Here is an 11543-nt window from a genome sequence, read left to right as displayed (position 1 = left end):
ATCCACCTGAATTTATTCCTAAATGTCTGCGCAGGTGGCTAATTGTAATTTCTCCCTGTTTGAGATGTTGCTACCTGGCTAGTTGGTGGGTGGGTGCTCCTTTTATGCCACAGTTATTGACCAGGCCCAAAGCCCAAGCAGTGGCAATAGCAGCTTGTCTGAACAAACACCTGTGCTGTGGGTGGTGGTTGTTGTTGTTGATTTTTGTTTCTGTTTTTTCTAACAGTCCAAAAACAGGGGAGAGCGCGCACGCAGTCCCCCACTACCAGAAATTGTGCAGTTGAGTTTCCCGCATGTGGGGAAATCGCAGAGGTCAGCTAGCTCCAAGTGCAATGAGCAAGCCTCGCCCTGGGAGAGCCACCTGCAGGATCATTTTTTTTTTTTTTCCTATTAAATGTTTTAATTCATACATATTTATTTACAGAGCTACTTTTCGGAAAATAACAAACCCCCCTTTCATTACAACAACCCATACTGTACATTTTGTTAATACATTTCATATTTCAACATTCAAATACATTTTATAATAAAGAAAAACTCATTCCCCTCATTAACTAGCACCCTATGCAGGGACAAACACCTGTCCTGTTTTCCCTCATCCAACACATTCTCCCTCTTTCCAGCTCGCACACTCCCCATATGCTCTTCCTCCGACGGTCTCCCACCGGAGGGGAGCACCGGCCCCTTCTCTCCGATACTCCACCAAACGGACCCTCGTAGCACATTATTGCTCCTCACAATTACTTCCCCCCCTTTCCGGGAAGCTTTCTTTCTCTCTCCCTTTGGTAAGAGCATATGCCCCCCCCCCCTACACTCTCACCACACTCCCTTTCACTCCCAGAACACCCCTCAATTTCTCAATCTATTAACACATCAACATTTTCACCTCTTTTTTTCCCTCTATATTTTTCTATACATTTTGCACAAACAATAATACATTTTCCTATCCCTATAAGGAAAACCCAGATAATCTCTCCTCTCCCCACCCTTTTATACATTTTTAACCATTTTATTCCACACTTTGGTTTCCATAATTCTCTTCCTTCATTTTCATCCAACCGCTTCACATCCAACAGATAATATGTATACATTTTGCTCAGAACAACTCTCACACACACGTTCACTCCAATCTCTTCTCTATTAAATATTAACACATTCCTTACATCCCACACCACTTCTTGTATACAGTTTATTATCTTCCACAACACGCTCCTCCTCTCCCCCTCCACCTCACACAACCCATACATCATCATATTGAATGCTAGAGTCCTGATCCCTAACAGCTCTTTTATCAGCTTCCCCTGACACTTCCATACCCTTCTGACAAAGCTACAATTCCAGAACAGATGGACCACATCCTCTACTCCTCCACACCCTTCTCTAGGGCATATTTCTGACTCTGCTAGATGTCTTTTCCTCTGGAATTCCCTTACGGGCAGGCAGCTGTGCACTGCCATCCAAGTCACGTCCTTCTGAGTGTTTGTCAGCCCCTTGTGATTTACATTCTTCCACATTATTTTTAAATGCTTTTCAACCAAACACCCAACACTTTCATACTCATCTCTTTCTATAATCATTCTTGTAATTTTCTTTGATCATCCCATAGTGATCTTTCTACCCCAACCAAATCAAACTCCCTAATAAATTCCTCTATTACCCTGTAATTTTCTGGTGTCTCAAAACAAAATGGCCTCCTCAGGTCTGTATTACACAACCCTAGTTTCCTCAGCATCCCCCCCGCAGCATATCTCCCCATGCAGGCAGCTTTTGTTTCTTCCCCATTAATCAACTTTATACAAACTTGGGTGTACTTTGCCCCCAAAATCACCTCCATCCTTGGAGCTCCTTTGCCACCTTTCACCTTCTCCTTACATACAATTTGTCTCACCAATTTTTCCTCTTTTGACCCCCAAAAAAACATAAACAGGAACCTTGTAATCTTCCTGATCAACTTTGCTGTGGCAGGGAAAACCATTCCCATGTAAAGTAAAATTGGCACAAGTACCGCTTTCGTCACCAATATATTCCCTTCTAAAGATACTTTTCTTAATGTCCAAAACTGGATTTTTCTGCTAATTTTTTCCCCTATCATTTCCCAGTTTGCCTCTCCTCTAAGATCCTCATCAAACAACACCCCTAATAATTTTAGCTGTTTTTCTTCTACTGGAATCCCCCTTTTATCCATTTCCTGCCAGGCCCCAAAAGCCTTGCAGCTGCTTTTACTCCAATTTACTTTAAAACCTGAAGCCTGGCAGAAGATTTCAGCATGTAACTGAGCTCTTTTAAGGGCCATTTGATTAGTACATACCAGAGTCAGATCGTCCATGTATCCTAAAACTTTTATATTTCTCCTCCCACTCCCAGGTATTTCTACGCCTCTTATCACTTTGTCACTTCTGATGCTCTGCAAAAGCAGTTCTATTGCGCATATAAAGGCCAAAGGTGACAGCGGACAACCTTTCCTCACCCCTGACTTTACCTGTATCCTTTCTGACAAAAACCCATTAACTAGGGCTCAACTAAATATATCCCTGTACAAACATTTTATCCAATCTACAACCTCCACTGGAATCCCCAGCTTCTCTAAAACCTTAAACAAAAACCCGTGAGAGAGGCGGTCATATGCCTTCTCAAAATCGATGTTAACCAAAAATAAAGCTTGTTTCCCTTCGTTACAGTGCCAAATCATGTCTCTAATAAGCCTTAAGTTCCCTGTTATCTGCCTCCCTGGCACAGCACACACCTGCTCCTCCTCTACAAGTTTGCTAATTACCACTTTAATTCTCAACATTATCAACTTTGCCACAATCTTGTAATCAGCATTTAACAGGGTTATAGGACGCCAATTTTCCAGGTCCCTTCTATCCCCTTTTTTGAATATCAGGGTGATTATCCCTTCCTTACAGGATTCTGGTGTTCATCCTTTTGTCATTATCTCTTTGCATAGATGTATTACCTCCGCTCCAATCACATCCCACATTTGCACATAGAATTAATGGGGCAATCCATCCTTACCAGGTGTTTTCCCTTTCCTCCCACTCCTTATTACTTCCTTTACTTCGTCCTCATTTACTTCTCTCTTTAGAAACTCCTGATCTTCCTTATCTAATTTATTTTCAATTTTTCCAATCAGACCTTTCTCTATATTGCTGTCTCTTTCTTTTTCCTTAAATAAGTCCCTATAAAACCCCTCACTTCCCTCAGCACCCCTTCTGTTTCCTTCACCTCCTCCCCCTCTTTATTTAGCACAGGGGTTAAGCTTGCTTTGCCAGAATAAGCTTTCTAAAAAAAGAAAGAGGTACATTTTTCATTTTTTCCCACTGCTTCCACTCTTGCAGCATGAATGATTTTTTCCCCTTTCTCTTCTACTAATTTCCTAACCCCCTTCCTTGCTTTCTCTAATTCCTCCCCCACATCTTCCCCCATGTCTCTCAGCCTAAAAAGAAACTGTTTCCTTAATATTGCCCTTCTATATTCCTCCTCCTGCCTTCTTGCTTTTTCCACACCTTTTTTGATGAAAAACTTCTGTGTTTTTTCCTTTACCCACTCCCACCATTCACTCACCCCCCAAATTCCCTCATTCTCGCCTTTAATGTAACATACATACATTCATACTGCTTCCTTACCCGCTCCTCCTCTAGCAAGGACACATTTAGTTTCCAAAAGCCATTCCCATGCCTCTCTATCCCCTCCAGTTCTAATTTGCATTGCACACACACATGGTCTGAGAACAGCACTTTTACCCCTTTCCATTCCTCCACCTTTACACCCTTTGGAATAAAAACATGATCAATCCTTGATTTTACCCCTCCACTCTCACTAACCCATGTAAACTCCTTTTTTCCTTCCCCCCACACTTTGAACGCATCCCTTAGACTAAAATCATTCAACATATTTTTCAACAGAATCCCTGAAGCATCTGGCTTGCTCCTTTCTCCCCCCCCCCCTGTCCCTCTCATTAAGTATGCAGTTAAAGTCACCAATCACAAGCGTTTGGACTCTCCCTGGCAAAAAATTTTTAAAACTTCAAACAAATTCCTTCTTTGCCTTTCTTCAGGCGAAGCGTAAACATTAAATAGTCTAAACATTTCCCCCTCCACTTAAACAAAACAAACATTAACCTTCCCGGTTCTATCACTTCATATTTACAAATTTTAAACTCCAGTCCCCTAAATAAAATCCCTATCCCACTATTTCTGCTCTCCCTACTGCCAGACCATACAGAATCCCCCCAAACCCGTTCTTCTTTTCTTGGTGGGTCTGTGATCCCACATTCCTGCAAACAAATAATGTCATTTTTTTGCTTAGCCACCAAGTCCAAAATCCTCGCTCTCCTTGCCGGGCTTTTTAAGCTTCTCACAGTAAGTGAGGCTGTTACCAAAGTCATTCAGCTTTTTTTGAGAGAACAAAAAACACAAAATATCACCAGCGGAGAAAACCTCCCCCCCCCCCATACTTATCTTATGTCCTGGTTATCCTTGAGGGGGGCTCTCTCCACCTCTTCACTGTACCCCAACACCATGTTATTTGCTAAGCCTTCTTCCACAAAAGATGTGCTTTGCCCCCCTGGAGAAGCCTGCCCATCCGGCGGTCCTGAGTAGGTGGAAGGGCTGGGTGAGAGGCTTCCCACCTGGCTGATCACTTCTTCCCTCTCATCCCTGCTGCTGGCTGATGCCTCGCTCACAGTATCCTCCAGCAGCCCTCCACGGCACCTTGCTTTTGCAGGAGTATGTTTTTCTTCCTTTTCCATCTTTCTTTTCCCCGGGCGCTCTTCTTGCCCTCCTGCAGCCAGCGTATCCATGCTTTCTGCTGAACCTTTTTCCTTCTCCCTTTCCAGGGCCACATCTTCTTCTCTCTGTACATCCTCCATCAATCCTGCTGTAAGAGGCACCTCCCCTTTTGCCTGGCCCTGATCCATGCCTGTATCTGGCAACTCCTCCTCCTCCAGCTCCTCAGCTTCTGATTCTCCCCTCGTTAAGGACTCATCAGGGGGAACCTCAGCAGCTGGTTCCACGGGCGTTTCCTCCCTGCTTTCAGTGCCATGCATCAGATCATATTCACTCTACTTATTAACCCATCTATCTGTGCGCTCTGCAGTTTCCTTTCTTCTTACAGCCTGTGTATATGTCCTCTTCTTAGTACAATTTCTAGCCATGTGCCCTGTTTCCTCACATAAGTCACATTTAGATGGCTCCTTGCACTCTGCAGCGTAATGACCCTCCTTTCTGCATTTGCGGCAAACTGCTACATTTTGTTTATCACAGTTCTCCTGTGTGTGCCCAAACTCAAAGCACTTTCTGCAGTATTGCGGCTGGCTCGGGTAGTAAAAATACCCCCGGTTTCCTCCAATGTTAAAGGTCCCTGGGGGGTGCATGACTCCATGAAGTTCCTCCATGAAGACCATACATATCATTAAATGGCTTAGATACATCGATGATGTGCTTTTGGTACGGGATGGCACAGAAAAACTCCTCCAAGAATTTATCCAGCTACTAAATACCAACGAATATAATCTCAAACTTACTTATCAAATAAGTAAAGATAAAGTAGGATTTCTGGATATTACTATCTTTAAATCTGAAAGAGAAGAGATACATACAAGTATATATCGAAAACCGACGGCAACTAATACACTGCTTTTAGCGGAAAGCCACCACCCAAAGCACATCATCGAGAATATTCCCATAGGACAATTTCAACGATTACGTCGAAATTGCTCAACAACAGCTGAATACAAAAAACAAGCTGTAGAGATGAAAAATAGCTTTCAAACAAGGGGATACACAAAGAACAAAATATAAAAAGCATATTTCAAAGCGCTACAAATGGACAGACCAAAACTTCTAACTAATAAAAGGATTCAAGAAACTGATCACAACATAAGATTTATCAGCACTTTCTCTGACCAATCCTACCAAGTCAAAAAAATCCTTAATAAATATTGGGATATTCTCCTTGAAGATCCAGACCTAAGACTGGTATTAAAAGATCAACCGCAAACAGGCTACAGGAGAGCTAAAAACCTTAGAGATACTTTGGTACATAGCCACTTTCAAGCACAACCTTTAAAAACATGGATGGGGACAAACCTATAGGGTCTTACCCATGTGCTCGATGTAAAGCATGTAATTTTATGACTAAAACAAAAACCTTCACTAATTCTATGAAATCAAAGACATTTAATATTAAGAACTTTAACTGTCAAACAATGGGAGTGATCTATTTAATTACATGTAAGTGTGGCGAAATGTATGTGGGAAAAACAAAGAGACATCTGAAAACGAGCATTTTGGAGCATATGGGAGACATTGGAAATACAAGAGATAAACCAGTAGCCAAACATGTGAATGAAATACATCAGGGAGATATTAAACACTCCCATTTACTGGAAGTGAACATGTGGCACCAGGCCCAAGGGGAGGAGACTGGGATAAACGTCTCCTACAGAGAGAATGTCCATGGATATTCCTATTACAAACACAGAGTCCAGATGGTTTAAACAAAGGTTTTATTTTTTCAGCATACTTATAATAATCACATATCAATTTATTATTTATAACATATAATACATTTTAGAAATCATATTACTTACTAATATCCGATATAGAGATAAATCTATTCGCTTTACATACATCTGTATATGAATTTGCAGTTGTTTCACTTATAGAATTAAGTTATATATTTGCTGAACTCACCTTAGAAATCACTTTAATTAGAATTATATTTTATTTATATATATATATATTTTTAAATTTAATTTTCATATATTTTAGATAGTTATTAAATATATTAATCTAGTCTGGTTCGCATTGACCACTAGGGGCGAATCAAATTAGAGAGTATCACTCCTACACCTATACACATTAACACATGATCCTAAAAAACACATTATTCACATTTTTCACCATAGATAACATCCATTTTGACCCCCATGTATATATCCATATTCTCTAACACCTATCTCACATAGAACCTCCGATTTCTGAAAGTATCTCCCCACACCAAGACGTAGCGATCTGAAAGGAAGAAAAGAGAAAAAGCTTTAAAATAATATACATCAATAAATATCCAGCAAAGTATTCTAAAAAGAAACAACTTCATTATTCATTTCACTTTTAAACCAGCCCTGATTGGAGAATAGAATGATACACCCCCAGCCATAGAGGGTATAAAAGCCAGGCAACTTGATCGGGAAGTTAGACTCCTCCTTTCTGAAGAAGCGTGTCAATCACGCGAAACGCGTCATGCGTCGAGTCTGACGTCACAGAGGGGCGACACCTCAGTCGAAGGAAAACGGCCAGTATACTGGTGCTAAGACACCATACCTTCCACACTTCTGGGGAAACTGTATACCATGTCTTAGGCACGGAAAACCCTTAATAATATGCCATCCGCGGTCCGCTGTGACCCTTGAATAGAAGTTGTTTTGGGGATTACCATGTCTATAGGTCCGCCGTGACCTTTTAAGTGTAATCATCTTGGTTATGCACATTCTGGGTCCGCTTGAGACCAAAAGAGTTTTATATTATACTGCTTCATGAATACAATTATGTTTAGCCAGACACTTCCACCTATATATATATTATGTGAATGTGTTACTTACCATTCCTCTGGTTCTATTTTTGTCTCTATGAGACATCAGGATAACATTAGATCACCATAGGAGATTTAATCAAGGAGACTATATATATGTTATATGGCTCTTGAAAACATCTGCGGACTTTGACTTTATCATAGGCTAATAGCCATTTAGCCACATATATATTGATCATAAAAGGATCTTATACGTTACATATGTATATATGTCTCTATTGCGTGATTTGATACTTTTTATCTAGATGTGTATTTAACCAAGTGCCAACAAGTTTTTACAGTATACTGAGCTGTTAGAAATTACTATATTGTATCTATTATTATACTGAGCTGTCAGAGTGGATTCAAATTAACAGACACACATATTAATGTGTTTTCATTTTGCTCCGCATTGGTTAGGAAGGAATCACAGTTTCCTGAGTGTACCCGGCTATTCTCAAAGGATCTGCTGAAGAGGGCGCTCTATCAGCTGAGCCGCCAGAGGAAGCACAACGTCTTGTTGAAGATGAGGTGCCTGAGGGAGAATATTAAAGTACCTGAATGAAGATTCCTGAATTACTACGTGATGAAGACAGGCTGCTAGAAAATAAATAAATAAAATATGCAGAGGAAAGACTGACTTAAAATGAAAATGCTATCATTTTGCTATATATTACTTTTCTTAAAGAATGCATTGTATAGGCATACCCCGGTTTAAGGACACCCACTTTAAGTACACTCGCGAGTAAGGACATATCGCCAAATGGGCAAACGGCAGCTCACGCATGCGCCAGTCAGAACGTCATGAACAGCAATATCGGCTCCCTACCGGTACCGAAGCAGTGCTCAAGCGGGGAGACTATAGCCTGTTACAAATGCGTTATTTACATCAGTTATGCACGTATATGACGATTGCAGTACAGTACATGCATCGATAAGTGGAAAAAAGGTAGTGCTTCAGTTTAAGTACATTACATACATGCTCCGATCCCATTGCGTACGTTAATGCGGGGTATGCCTGTATAATCTAAATGTATTTCTATGTTCATTAGGTTCCTGTTCCTCAGTACAAATGGTGTACTGAGGTATGTTTGGTCACCCCCATCATTTGGTTTGCCCCCTTGCTGTGATTTGCATGAGTAGAATAACATTCTTAAATGTGGGGGGAACCAATTCTCCTGCCAAGAGACACCAAATTCTCTCATCTGGAAAGATTGGGCCCAGATATAGGAGACTATTCTGGTAGCTCCGAAGTGTGACAAATCTCTTCTAAAGCGCACTTTAGAAGTGGACTGGCAGGCTTTGCTTTTCTGTAATCCCTAATCACATGCCCAAACCCTGTCTAAACGGCTACTTTAGAAGCAGTTTCACTCTTGCTCTGATAATCCGATCGGTTTGTTTAAAAAAAGCCTCCAACTCACATTTTTTGCGCACAACTTCTATTCTCGTAGCTCCGTTATGCAAATCCCTTCTAAAAACGTGGATATTTTTTAACACCACCTAAATCAGGGGTGCGCAAACTGGGGGGGTGCAAGATTTTGTAGGGGGGGGGGGGCGCAGGGTGAAGCATTGTGGTAATAGATGCAAGTTGGGGGAGATAATGGAGGCGGGGAAAAAATTGCCGTCAGTATATGATCTCATACTACTATGCTGATTTATTTAAAACAAAGCTATAATATTTGTCATGTTTTAGGCTGCGGTCCCAGTGACTGCCAGAGCGCACGCCTCGGCGTGCACTGTGCGCACAAACACCGGCCCCCCAGTCACTCAGGGCCGAGTACATGCGTCGGCGCACACTCAGCAGCCGCGCTGTACTGCAAGAATCCACACACTCAAATGAGGGCGAACCAGCCGCGTGAGGTCATGGCCACGCCCCCGCAAAAACCCGAAACACGCCCCCTCCCGTCGCAACCTCTCCCTCTCTCCTGTGACCGCAGATCGCGGTTAGCGCTGTGCACGCGACCCCCCCCCCCCCCACCGGGCGCACGTGTCACACTCATGACTGGGACTGCAGTCTAACTGGTTTAAAAATGTTATACCGATTAATTAAAAAAAGTTATGTGATTTGGATTACATCAGGCAGGGGGGCCCGACTAATATCACGGAGGAAATCGGGGGCTCGTTGTAAAAAGTTTGCTCACCCCTGACATAAAGAGGGGCGAAATTGGTATTGCGAGTTACATCCGCTTTCTGAAAGTATAAAAGAGATCGATCAACATGCAAACCACAGAAAGACATAAAATATGGACACGGGAATTAGATATGCTGCTACAAGATAACTGATTACACAGGCTGAATCCAGCGCAAGGTACTCTCAGTGGTATGTGAAAAAAAGGAACACAGCATACAATAGTGCAGACGTACTAGAAGCAAAGATCTTATATAAATCCAACTTCCAAATGCCTACCCATGGGGTAGGTGAAATCAAGCGTGTCTCAGATAAATCCGGTATATGGTAGGAGATGCTGGTAGATTTAGGTGGGACGTTCCATGGGTATATAAGAGAAAAGAGAGATGTGCACGGTGCAGATCAATTTATATTAAAAAGACATACAGTAAGCAGTGAGCTACAGGTAACTCGCATGCTCCCAGTAAGGTAAAAGCAGTTTGACCACTCTGGGTCCTGTAGTGGCGGCGCTGCGTTCTGTCCCTCAGGCAGGAAGATGTTAACCGGCTTCTCTCTGTCTTTCTGGCTCCACGGCGCTTCCGGGTTGTGCACACAGGCTGCGTCCGACGGCAGGGGCACAGACAGGAGAGAGCTCTGCGGTTCAGCAGCAGGGGACTCACAACGAACGGCGTATACCCCACAGCAGGCAGGAAAAGGACCACCCTACGCGTTTCACTTGACCCAGGTGTGAGCTTCCTCAGGGTTGTATTGATCAATACACTCACAGCTGTTTCTCTCATGAGTATAGTTCGTAGATTAAGATTTAGGAAACAAGAACTTAAATTAGCCGTATATGCTGGTGACCCACTGTACTAGTCTTCTGTTCAAATTTCGGTGATAGTGCAAGAATTGACTAAGTTTCAGTCTCTTGGGATACAAAATACTTTTCTCTAAATTCAACATTATCTGGCTGAACAGGGAACAGGACAATCCCCAAAATATAATTTTGACAATTTAAATCCATATCAGTGCTTTCATTTAAATGGTCTCTTTCCCAAAGCGTATTTATTTATTACAACTGTTACCTCTACTTTTAAGATAAAAAGACATTCCCAGGATTAGCAAGAGATTCCCCAATTTTATTTGGAATAATAAAAAACATAAAATTAGCATATTTACGTTACAAATGATTCAAGAGGATGGTTTAAACGCACACTTCAAACTCCTCCTCATTAACTAGATACAGTATTGCAGAGATTGGATTATTGAATAATCAGAATTTTTCAAATCTTGAAATGGAAAGTCAATTAATCGGCCTGTATTATATCAGATCAGCTGGTAGGTCCTATATTTGAACAGCTTAAAGCCCCATTTCAATGACCTAATAACAATGTTTTTTATAAGTCCAATGCTATGTAAACTCGTTGCTTAAATCTGCAGACCAATCAATATCCTATGTGTATTTTTTTTTAAATAAATCAGTTATGTACAGTAGAGGCAACTCTTATTCGAACAAAAACCAGTGGCAATTCCCCAAAAAACCCAGGAAACACCCAGGTACATTCTGAATACATGCCTTAAACTTTCCTTAAACTAGCCCCAGCATTTCTGCATTGATTAATGGCCTATCAGATTAACAGCGGGGGGTCCCTGGCAGTCCCATTCAAACTGAATTGGACTCCCAGGGATCCCTGCTGTGTTAATCCTATGGGTCGTTAGTCAATGCAGAAATGCCTTAAACGTGCCTCAAACTAGCCCAGAACATACCCAGCACATACCCAGAATGTAACCCGGCTAGTTTACAGCAAATGTTAGAATAAACGTTGCCTCTACTGTACTATGAGAAAATACTTGTAGTATTTAA

General features: G+C 41.7%; 1 pseudogene; it reads right to left on the bottom strand.

The window, feature by feature from the left end:
* Positions 1-234: 234 nt before the first annotated feature.
* On the bottom strand, positions 235-376 carry LOC142474043 (U1 spliceosomal RNA; annotated as a pseudogene).
* Positions 377-11543: the final 11167 nt, after the last annotated feature.

The sequence above is a fragment of the Ascaphus truei genome (genome assembly GCF_040206685.1).
Source record: "Ascaphus truei isolate aAscTru1 chromosome 13 unlocalized genomic scaffold, aAscTru1.hap1 SUPER_13_unloc_3, whole genome shotgun sequence".
Lineage (NCBI taxonomy): Eukaryota > Metazoa > Chordata > Amphibia > Anura > Ascaphidae > Ascaphus > Ascaphus truei.
The sequence above is the reverse complement of the archived record's forward strand: the minus strand, read 5'-3'. Positions and strand labels throughout refer to the sequence as shown.